At 39.6% G+C, this 10311-nt stretch overlaps 1 pseudogene; it reads right to left on the bottom strand.

The window, feature by feature from the left end:
• LOC102751747 overlaps positions 1 to 6094 on the bottom strand; it is a 31183-nt pseudogene extending 25089 nt beyond the window's left edge.
• Between the last annotated feature and the right edge of the window lie 4217 nt (positions 6095 to 10311).

Here is a 10311-nt window from a genome sequence, read left to right as displayed (position 1 = left end):
GCGAGTCAGAGAAAGATAAATATCACATGATCTCACTCATGTGTGGAATATAATGAGCAACATAAAGTGATGAACAAAAATACGGAGACAAAGAAGCATTGAACAGACTGTCAAACTTCAGCGGGAAGGCAGAGGAGGGTTTGGGGAGGGGTAAGAGATCAACCAAAGGACTTATATGCATGCATATAAGCATAACCAATGGACATAAGACACTGGGGGATAGGGGAGGCCAGGGGATTGTCAAGGGGGGGAAAAAGGAGACATATGTAATCCTCTTTGTAATACTTTAAGCAATAAAACAATTAAAAAATAAAAAATAAATAAAAGACTATTCTGAAAAAAATAATTCATATTTGATTTTATGATATATTATCATTTTTTAATAAAAGTACCTTGATTTGTATAGTGCTTTATAATATTCAGAGTGCTTTCACATACATTATCTCATTTGGTTTTATGCAAATTCACTTCCCTGCTTTGGAAAGATTTATTTGGTTTAGGCTGATTGATATTAATATTAATTTGCATTCACTAAGCACATACTGCCTGAACAGCAGGAGCAGGCGGCTGCTGGAGTGTGCTGGGGAGAAAAGGAAGCTCATCTACAATTACAGCTCTGAGGTGGACAATAGAGCTGATGCACATAATAAGGTGGTAATAACCACACATACACACTGGCATATATGCCTTAATTTATTTTTCCATTGCTATTAACTACTGAAACAGGCATTTGTGGAGGTTTAAAATGGATAGCTAATTATGATGGGCAAATAGATGGTGTAATAATTGTGTTTGGATGAGTCACTCACTCCAGATCTAGTAGTCGAGGAAACCTTTGTGACTATCAGTATTGACTCCGGAAAAATAATTTAAATGGAAATGAACAAAGTAACCACAGATAAGACTTCAGCATCAGCTCAGAAAGTGGAGGCTGATGACAGCAGATCCATTAGCAGAGGAGCATTAGATACTGATTTTAGCCAAAGAAGCAGTAGCAGCCATTTTACATCTGGCATCACATTCATACTTTGATTTCACTGGGAGGGCAAATATGAGGGATGCAGAGAATATACTTACTAGTTTTGGAGATTGGGTTTGAATTCCAGCTCTTGTAGTTGTTGACTGTGGACTTTAGCTGTCCTAGCTGCAAAAGTAGTTCACACCTCACAGGGCGATTGTAGGGATTCCAGGAAATAATGTGTATAAAACGCTCCAGACAGGTCCTGGCACATAGTAAGCACTCAAGTGGTAGCTGTTACTTGTAGTATTTTTTTAAAAATTATAGTTACTAATTACTTATCCTCTCTAAGAGAACTTCCCACATTCTCATGCCCAAGACAGCTATTTGGAAACAGGGTGGCTGCAGCAGATAGCAGACAGCTGGTTAAGGTAGCAGGTGCAATATATAGGAGCAGAAAACTAGAAAGGAAGAAAGACTGTATTCCCTTTCCTTGCAGTGGTTCTCAACCTTCCTAATGCCGCGGCCCTTTAATACAGTTCCTCATGTTGTGGTGACCCCCAACCATAAAATTATTTTTGTTGCTACTTCATAACTGTAATTTTGCTACTTTTATGAATCATAATGTAAATATCTGATATGCTATATGTGTTTTCCGATGGTCGCAACCCACAGGTTGAGAACCGCTGCTAGAGAGTGAACTTATGACAGACAGGAGTTTGAGCACACTGGCCAGCAGAGCATTCAGGCAGAAGTAGGAAGCCAATCTCACTGCTTCCCATGGAATTATGAGATGGACAGTAGGGAGAGGCCCTTGTCTTTTCTTTATTGAGTGTGGATCACAGGGGTCTTGACATCCATGACCCCAGTCACCTTCAATTGCCAGAAGCAGACCTTGGGTCTGCAAACACAGCGGCCTAGAATGCTAGGAAAGACCATAGGGGTCTAGGCTTGGAAAGAATAAATTTAAACAAGGATCAAAAACATCCAGGCATTCTGACTTGATTGATAAAGACCTCTATTAGGACAGGAACACACAGGGGATATGGAAGGAGAGAGGCTCTCAGAAACAAATAGGCTGTGAGAACTGAAGAAATGATGTATATAGCAATCATTCTGGGTTAATACGATGCCTTCAAACAGAAAGGAAACATGACAGGTTCCTTCAAGTTTCTTCACAAAGAGAAGTTTTTGTTAGTTTCTTTGGGGCCACGACCCTTTTGAAAATCCAATAAAAAATATGTATTCTCCAAAAAATGAAGCAAATGTACACTTACCCACCAAATGTTACATGCATGCAATTTCAAAGGGTTTATGGATTGCATTAAACTCAGAATAAGAACCTCTGTTATTCAAGGAGATAGGTTACACTGGAATTGATATCATGAAGATGTGCTGGGATTTCCAGATTTTAAGATAATATAACAGTTGTCCAGTGTTTACCTCAGTATTGAGTGAAATGGGAAGCAGTTGATTAAGCTTTCTCTTCAGTATATGGGTCCTAACAGTCCCAAGCAACAGTGCCATTTTACTACCAAACAACCCCTAATTTCCACCAAAGGAACCATAATAGCACTAGTGAATACTTTCTGGGTCCTAAGGGGTATTCTAATAAGGATAAGTAAAGGAAGATTGAAACTCCAGAAAAGTATTTTTCCATGTTGGGCAAGAGGTGGTTTCAGAATTTTGGCTCATGATTTGTCATTTACCTCTTTACATCTCTGTACCTTGTACTAACAAGGAAGAATTAATATTGGGCCCCAGAGCCATGATTTATTTTATGTGCTGCCTTTCCCTTCCTTAGCTCTGCCACCAGCACATACCATATGGGAAGGATGGAAGACCACTAGCTAAGCACTTCAATGGTCACAAATCAAGTCACCACCATAAATAGTGGAATATTTCTTGTTTAGACACTTTCAAGTTCCACAAATCCAGAAATAGCAATTTAAATGACTTAATTTTCTTCTTCATTGACTTTAAGGAAGAACTCCTTAGGTTCAGCCATCCGGCAAACTCTCAAATAGTGCTGGAAATGTTTGAGTTGGGACAGGAATGTCTGAGAAATGGACTCTGGTTATGCAACTGAAAATATGAATTTGGATTAAATGCTCTCATGAAAAAGCCTGGAAAGGTTAACTGCATATTTTAAAAGTTAACACATTCCAATATAAGTGCAGTAACATTTAAAACACTGAAGTTGATGGATCTAAAGCCTTAAGACACTTAGAGTTCTTTTTATTTGTTTTTATTTCAAGGACATCTTTTGCATCCAACTATCATACGAGGATGCTTGGATACTGAAACTTTCCCTTTTACTTTTGCCCCATGGAGGCCAAACAAACCAAATACAGCCTTGAGTGAGTCCTGACAGGCTTCATGTCTAAATGCCAGCACTGAGGAGGTAATATGGACCTTCCCAGCCACATGACCTCATTTTATGCTGGAGGAAACCTAGGCTAGAGATGGAAAACACTGACTGAGTAATCTGGAGGCTGTACATGAAAAGGCAGTGCTAAAGTAGAGGTAAGATAAAGATGAAAGTAGGTGTCAGAAAGCATGGGAAACATAGAAGTTAAAATTTCTCAGCCCAGAATCACAGCCTGATTTTACACTTAAGATCAAAATGTCAATTTTCTTAGGTTTAAGACATTGAGAGCCTAATAATCAAAACTTGTCTGGGATGTGCATGAGTTCTGTTATAAGTACCTTCTTTTTTTGCATTGCCTATATTTTATATGACCTTAAGATGACATTGATGAAAACATGTCATGTATTCATTGAAATGTAATGACAATATTGGATTAACTATTGTTAAATAGTCTCCTTTAGTAATTGTAAAATGAATTGTAATTTAATCACAAGTTTGTCCTAGGGCTAAACTAATAATTATCATACCCTGAAAACCCCCTCACTTACAGGCGTTTTCAGTACATTAGGTCACCAGTTTCAAAATTAATTTCCCTGAATGGCATCATCAAGAGTGACAATTGTCAGCATGGGCAAGCATCTTCTTACTCTGATACATCAAAATTATACTCAGAAGAGCCTATGTGTTGGCTGGATAGGAATAGTATGGAACATGCAGAGAGAAAGGGGTGAAGCAGACCCAGACTCTATACTTTCACAGTCTCAAAATATACATCATTTTGTGCAATGAACTAATACCTTAATTCCTGGGACTCTGCTGGCTTTTGATTTGACCATGCTTATACTATTCTTCTCTTCACCTCTCCCACTATAAGTCCTGAATAGTTAATGATGTACATAATAGTTCATGTTTACTTAGTCTTTACTATATGCCAGGTACTGTTCTACATACTCTACAATGTAGAGTCTACATGTCCAGATCATCCCATTTAACCTTCACAAGTCTCTGCAGTGAAGAGACACCAAGGTTGTCACCTATCCAGGGTTTCCAGGATGTGAATCTGAGTCTAGCTGACCTCAAAGCTCCTGTGGCAGGCTCTTCTGCCTCCTAATCCACTGGTTTATATATAGGTGTTGCTCTGATGGGTTTATATCAGCTCTTAAGATAACAGCATCACAAAACCAGTAGGTCACTGGCATGATCATATGGTTACTCCAAGGGCTTAGAACTTCGATATTGATCCCCAATTTACCCTTGAGCTGATGTGTCTTCATTTAGGATCTGGAAATTTCATTGTACCAATCCTGAGGCTTTTCTTCCTTTATGAGCTGGGCAATCAGCCTGGGGTGTGGTGTGGGGAGAGTGAAGAGATAAGACAGGGCCCAGCCTCTGTCCTTGAAAAGCTCCTGTTCTCTGTTGTCTGGATTCAATAAGAGCTCAGTAGATTGATTGCAGGAGCCTGTCTCCAACACCACTGGATAGCTGTATGTAACAGTCTACAGCAACAGGGGAGAGATAAAGAAGTTTGAAACAGATGCACTGTGAAGTAAGTGGCCCAGGTAAAGCCCAAGGTCATGTGGTGGAAGGCACCAAATCCGACTTGTCTTTTCGAAACCATTTTTTTTTTTTTTCGCATAGCAATTTTTACCTTCTCCTTCTAGTTGCACAGTTAGAAAAGTTAAGCATATGAAAACCATCAAATAGATCCTTTGCTATTTTTTTCTGTTTTAAGATGTGGAAATGAGCCTCAAGAGAAAGTGTGCATCTTAGAAACATGGTCACAAGTCAAATATTCCCCTAAAATGTCTGTAGCTAATCAGAGAAATTCAAGTGCAGCCTTTGCTGATTGATAGGCGTGACCAAGCAATTCCTTACACTTTATAAAGCAGTTTCCATGTAGCCACTCATATATTTGCTGATACCTGGAAGAAGCACAATATAGTTCAAGCTCTGGTGGAAATGAGAGAAAACTTTGAAAAGGCTGTTTTTTCCACCCCAGAAATAATATATTGCCCATGACATCATTTCTCAATCTCCCTAAAGAACCAGACTTCAAAGATTTAAATAACTACGAGGGGATTTAGAAAGTCAGACCAGAAAGAGCCACAGGCAAAGATTAGTGTCAGGAAGGCTGACAGGTAAATTGTCATTATGGTATGCTATGTGGGAAGAAATGTGTGTAGCCTGTCACTAATTTCCTCACTAATTTTCCCTAACAATGGTGTGGCCCAATCCACATGATCCAACTCCATGGATTAGGAAGGAAATCAAAACTAATAATAATGAGTATAAGTCAAGCTTACTGCATCACTAAACATATTATTATTATCTAACACTTAAACAGCATGGAGGCTGGTTCATCTCGACAATAGCAGCTTATTCATAACTCATGGAAAGTGAATAGCACAATATAAGAGTTCAAGTTCACTTCCAACTTCAAGTTCCTCAGAGGTAGAGAATAATGTTATTGGGGCTGGGCTAGATTTGTAAAACCAATGAAAAATCATTTTGCCTGTTTTTTTGCTTCATTGGGAGGAAAAAATAAAGGAAGAAAAAGAAAGAGAAAAGAAGAAAGACTGATAGAGGGAATCAGATGAGGGGAAAAGCAGACAAAATTCAGAAATGAGGAAAATTACACCCATAAAGAAAAGAAAATTCATTGGTCTGGTATGGAGAAATGTTCATTTACCAATCATGCATTCACCTTTGACACTTGTGTCAGGAGAAGTGTAAAACTGTTGTCCTGAATGGAGCAGTTCAATCATCTCTGCCCTCAGGGGAATCCGCTACTCTTTCATTCCTGGTATGCCTGCTGTTGAGAGAAATACAGGAGTGGAATTTCCCTGTTGTTCATGAGAGTGGAGCTCTTGGGCCGCCACTGAAATAAGAATTTTCAGAAGCCTCCATGGGAGGAGGAGAGGTGGTAGAAAATTTTACCAGTATGGAGTTACATTCCTCAGTTACCAATGTCCCGTTTCCCCCAAGCCAGTCCTGAAAGAGGGGCAGCTGGGAGCTCAGCAGAGACATAAGGAGGGCCAGGGGCCAGAATTTCCTTTCCATGCTGCAGCCAGGTATGGTCCAGCATCCAAGCATCCAAGCATCCAAGCTAATTAAAGCATATTAGTCTATGTATGGAGTCCAGCTTGGCTGTGCACCATGTGGGCACAGGGGAGCACATCCCCTTGCTACAGGAGAACCAGAAACCTGGTATGCCAGAGTGAGAAGAGAGAGAGCAAAGAGAAGGAATGAACTTCTTTTGTTTGGAAGTTTAAATATTTAGGTTTCATGTACTTGCAGTGACCATTGCCCGTTCTGGCCACCCATTTGTTCCCAGGTATGACTGGGAGACAGGTAGGCACTTTTCCACATCACTCAGATCTTACTGGGCATGCGTCTAAAGTGCCTTTGTTTATTCCCTTCCCCCACCAACCAGCAGGGAACAGACTTGGAGAATTTTAAATGCTGCTTTTGGCAAAGCTGTATAAATGGCATGCCTATATTATCTGATCTCCCCTTTTACTCTGTTCCTGTTAAATAACAACCAGGTTATTACAACAGCATCATACCTACATTCCTATTGTTCCCAAATTTCCACTGTTCCAAAGCTCAACACAGATCCTGGCCTACAGTGGGAGCTCAGGGAATAGTTGTTTATACATCTCCTTCTTAGATCACAAGCAGACATGAAATGTGTACAGAATTCAAAATCAGGCAACATTATTGGGTTTGAAAGCTGGTTTTAATAGGTGTGGGAAGGAGCAGGTAGAAACCACTAGTGGAGAGCCAACATCTCATATAATGTAGAAAATATAAAAGTCATCAGTAATTCCATCCAGAAATTACCACTCTTCACATTTTAGAATAGTCTTTTTTTTTTTTTCTTGATTGTGATGGTCAATTGGACAGTATTTGTCTTTCTTCACTTTTTCCTTTCTCATAGTGTGTCAAGACTCTACAACAATCAAATAAAACTCATTTGTTTAGCATCTCATAGAATCCTCAGAGTCGGAAATGACCCAAGAGGTTATGTTATCCAATCCAGTAATACTGCAGATAAGTAGCCTGAGGTCCAGACGGGGGTGGTGACTTTCTAAAGTTGCACAGCTAGTAAGTAGCAGACTTGGGATTTAAGGCTGAGTTCAAAGTCAGATATTTAGCTACAACATTATACATATGGAACAGGCCTCCTTTCCTTCTTAGAGGAAACAGGACCTGTTTATCAAAACATGATCTCTAATATTACACAGTAGCACATAAGTTTAATGAAGAGAGAGAAGTCCTGGTCAGGGAGAGCCTGGGCCTGAGAGGTTAGGAATAATTTTGTTCATTCAAATGTTTTCTGAGCCAGGTCCTGCAATTGTAAAGCTATTGCTCAGAAGGAGAGGAACTGATATTTCATACAAGGAAGAAGGTAGAGGGAATGCAGCAGTGGATATAAGCCTGTGTTTCTCTGGGGCACAGTGGAGGTGGGCTGGCTCAAAGACAGTATACATTGGTAAGTAGGAGAATTAGTGTCTTAAGTCTCTGATTCAAATTACATTTATTGAGTTGCTTTTATGTCAAAAGCACTGTAATAGGCAGTGGTGAGCAAAAACACACTGTTTCTGTCCTTATGGAGCTTACAGTCTTGTGGGAAAGACAAATTTCAGTTAAGCAATCCAATTAATGTAATAATGCACTGAGATAGGTGCTCTAATGGGAAAGAGCACATGTCTTTATAAGACCTGACTGAAGCAGATCAGAGGAAGAAGACTTCCAGAAGGGAGTGATACTTGAGCTGAGATCTGAGAATAAATAGTCCTTCCCTGGCTTCCCACAGTCACCTAGCTTACCTCTGTCCTAGCACCATGTTGCAATTGCCTGCTTACTTCTCTGGCTCTCCAGCTAGACTGGAAGCTCCTTAAGCGGAGGGACCAGATCTGTCATGTTCACTCTTTTAGCCTCACTTCCAATAGTGCCTGTACCATAGTAAGTGCTCAGTAAGTATTTGTGAATGTGTGCAAATACACAAGTGCGCTTGTATGTGGGAGATGGTAATTGGTAAAAAGAAACTAGAGGAAAGGCACTGGGGGATCATGAGTGATAGGATGGTTACAAGGGTATTCACATCCACATAAACTGCTATAACCTCAGATGCTATATTGAATAATAATTATAAGAATTACCATTTGCTGAGCATCTACTATATGTCTGGCACTTTTCAGATGTATTACCTCCTTTAATTTTCATGAAACCCCATTTGAAATAGGCATCCTGATTTTACAGGTAAGAAATAACTAAGTCCAGAGGGATTAAGGGACTTGTTCAGTATCACTTAGGTAATTCATTGCAAAGATAAGATTTCGACCAAAATCTGTCTGACTCCAAAATCTGAGATTGTAGCCATTATGGTGAAAAAATGCTGTTATTACTTTAAGTGGGGTGCTTATTGCTTTATGGTAGTCTCTCTGATGCCTATTCCAAAATGCTTCAGGCACAACCAGCAGAAGTGAGAGAAAGATAATATCCAGAAGACAGGAAGCAAGAGCCAAGGAAGGACAAAGGGACTCCTGTCTCCCTGCTGAAGTGCCACACCTCAGTGATAGGACTTCAACACACGGTTGCTTTGATCTTTTTCTGAGCATCTCTTCTAAGCTATCTAAAGCCATGGTTTTCACACGTTTTTGTCTCATGATCCCTTTATACTATTAAAAATAATTGAAAACTTCCAAAGCTTTAGATTGTGTGGGTCATATCTATTGCTATGTTTCATGTTATAAATTAAAACTGAAAATTTTCAAAAACATATCTATTAATTCATTTATAAAGAATAAGAAGCTTATCACAAATATTTTTTATGAACAACTGTATCTTCAAAAACAACAGAAAATTTAGCAAAGAGTAGCATTTATTTACATGTTTGCAAATTTCTTTAATGTCTGGCTTAATGAAAGAGCTGGATTCCCATATCTGCTTCTGCATCCTGTCTGCTGCCATGTTGTTTGGGGTATAGTTATGTAGACAACTCTGTCACATACAGATATGTAGCTGGAAAATGGAGGAACGCATCTCAAGGACCCCCAGGGTTCCTCCAATCTTGCTTTGATAATCCGACTTTGAGACTTGCTGTTGTAAAGTCTCCTTCCTACCTGCAAGCATTACATTAGGGCCACATCTGTGCCAAAGAAAAACAAGAGTGCCAGGTCTTTTCAGGAGGAAAAACATTTCAGAGTTGCCAGACCACCACAATAAATAGACTTGGCTGAAAAGAATAGCCCTACATGAACTGAATCAGTTCAGAAAGCTAAACAACCTGATTACCCAGGCTCAGATGAGCTAATTTAAGGATTGGCAGAGGGGCATAGAATGCTGCTTGGGAATTGGTGGCACAACTAACTTCTTCTTCAAGTGCTCAGCTGGAAAGGGGCTTCTTAAACAATCTTATTTTTATCTCAGATTTTGAGAGTGGCAGAGTCATTTAAACACCCACTCCAATGTTCCAGGTAACCTATTATGTTTCCATTCAAGCATCATTATTATTAAAGATAATTGTAGGCAGAGGAGCAAAATCCAAAAATGCCTGTTGAGGCTCTCATACCTCCTTTTATTATTATTATTTTGAGAGAGAGAGAAAGAGAGAGGGAGAGAGAGAGAAAACAGGAGAATAACTTTTTAAAATTTATTTTTATTGTTGCGAATATTACAGATGTCCCCCACTTCACCTGGCTCCTACCCCACCCCAGGTCTTCACCACACTATTGTCTGTATCAATGGGCTATGCATATCCTATAAAATAAAAGAGAAAAATGGTAATTGGCGTACGACGATACCCTTTTCATTGGCCAATCAGGGCTATATGCAAATTAACTGCCAACTCAGATGGCAGTTAACTGACAACAAAATGGCGGTTAATTTGCATAAGTAGGCACAATGCAGGGAAGCGAAAGGGAAAGCAGGAAGAAGCCCCCTGCCACTGACAGTGATCAGAAACCCAGGGGGGAGC

This window comes from Myotis davidii, unplaced genomic scaffold (genome assembly GCF_000327345.1).
Source record: "Myotis davidii unplaced genomic scaffold, ASM32734v1 scaffold746, whole genome shotgun sequence".
Classification (NCBI taxonomy): Eukaryota; Metazoa; Chordata; class Mammalia; order Chiroptera; family Vespertilionidae; genus Myotis; species Myotis davidii.
Note: the sequence above shows the minus strand (reverse complement) of the source record. Positions and strands in the feature narration are given on the sequence as shown.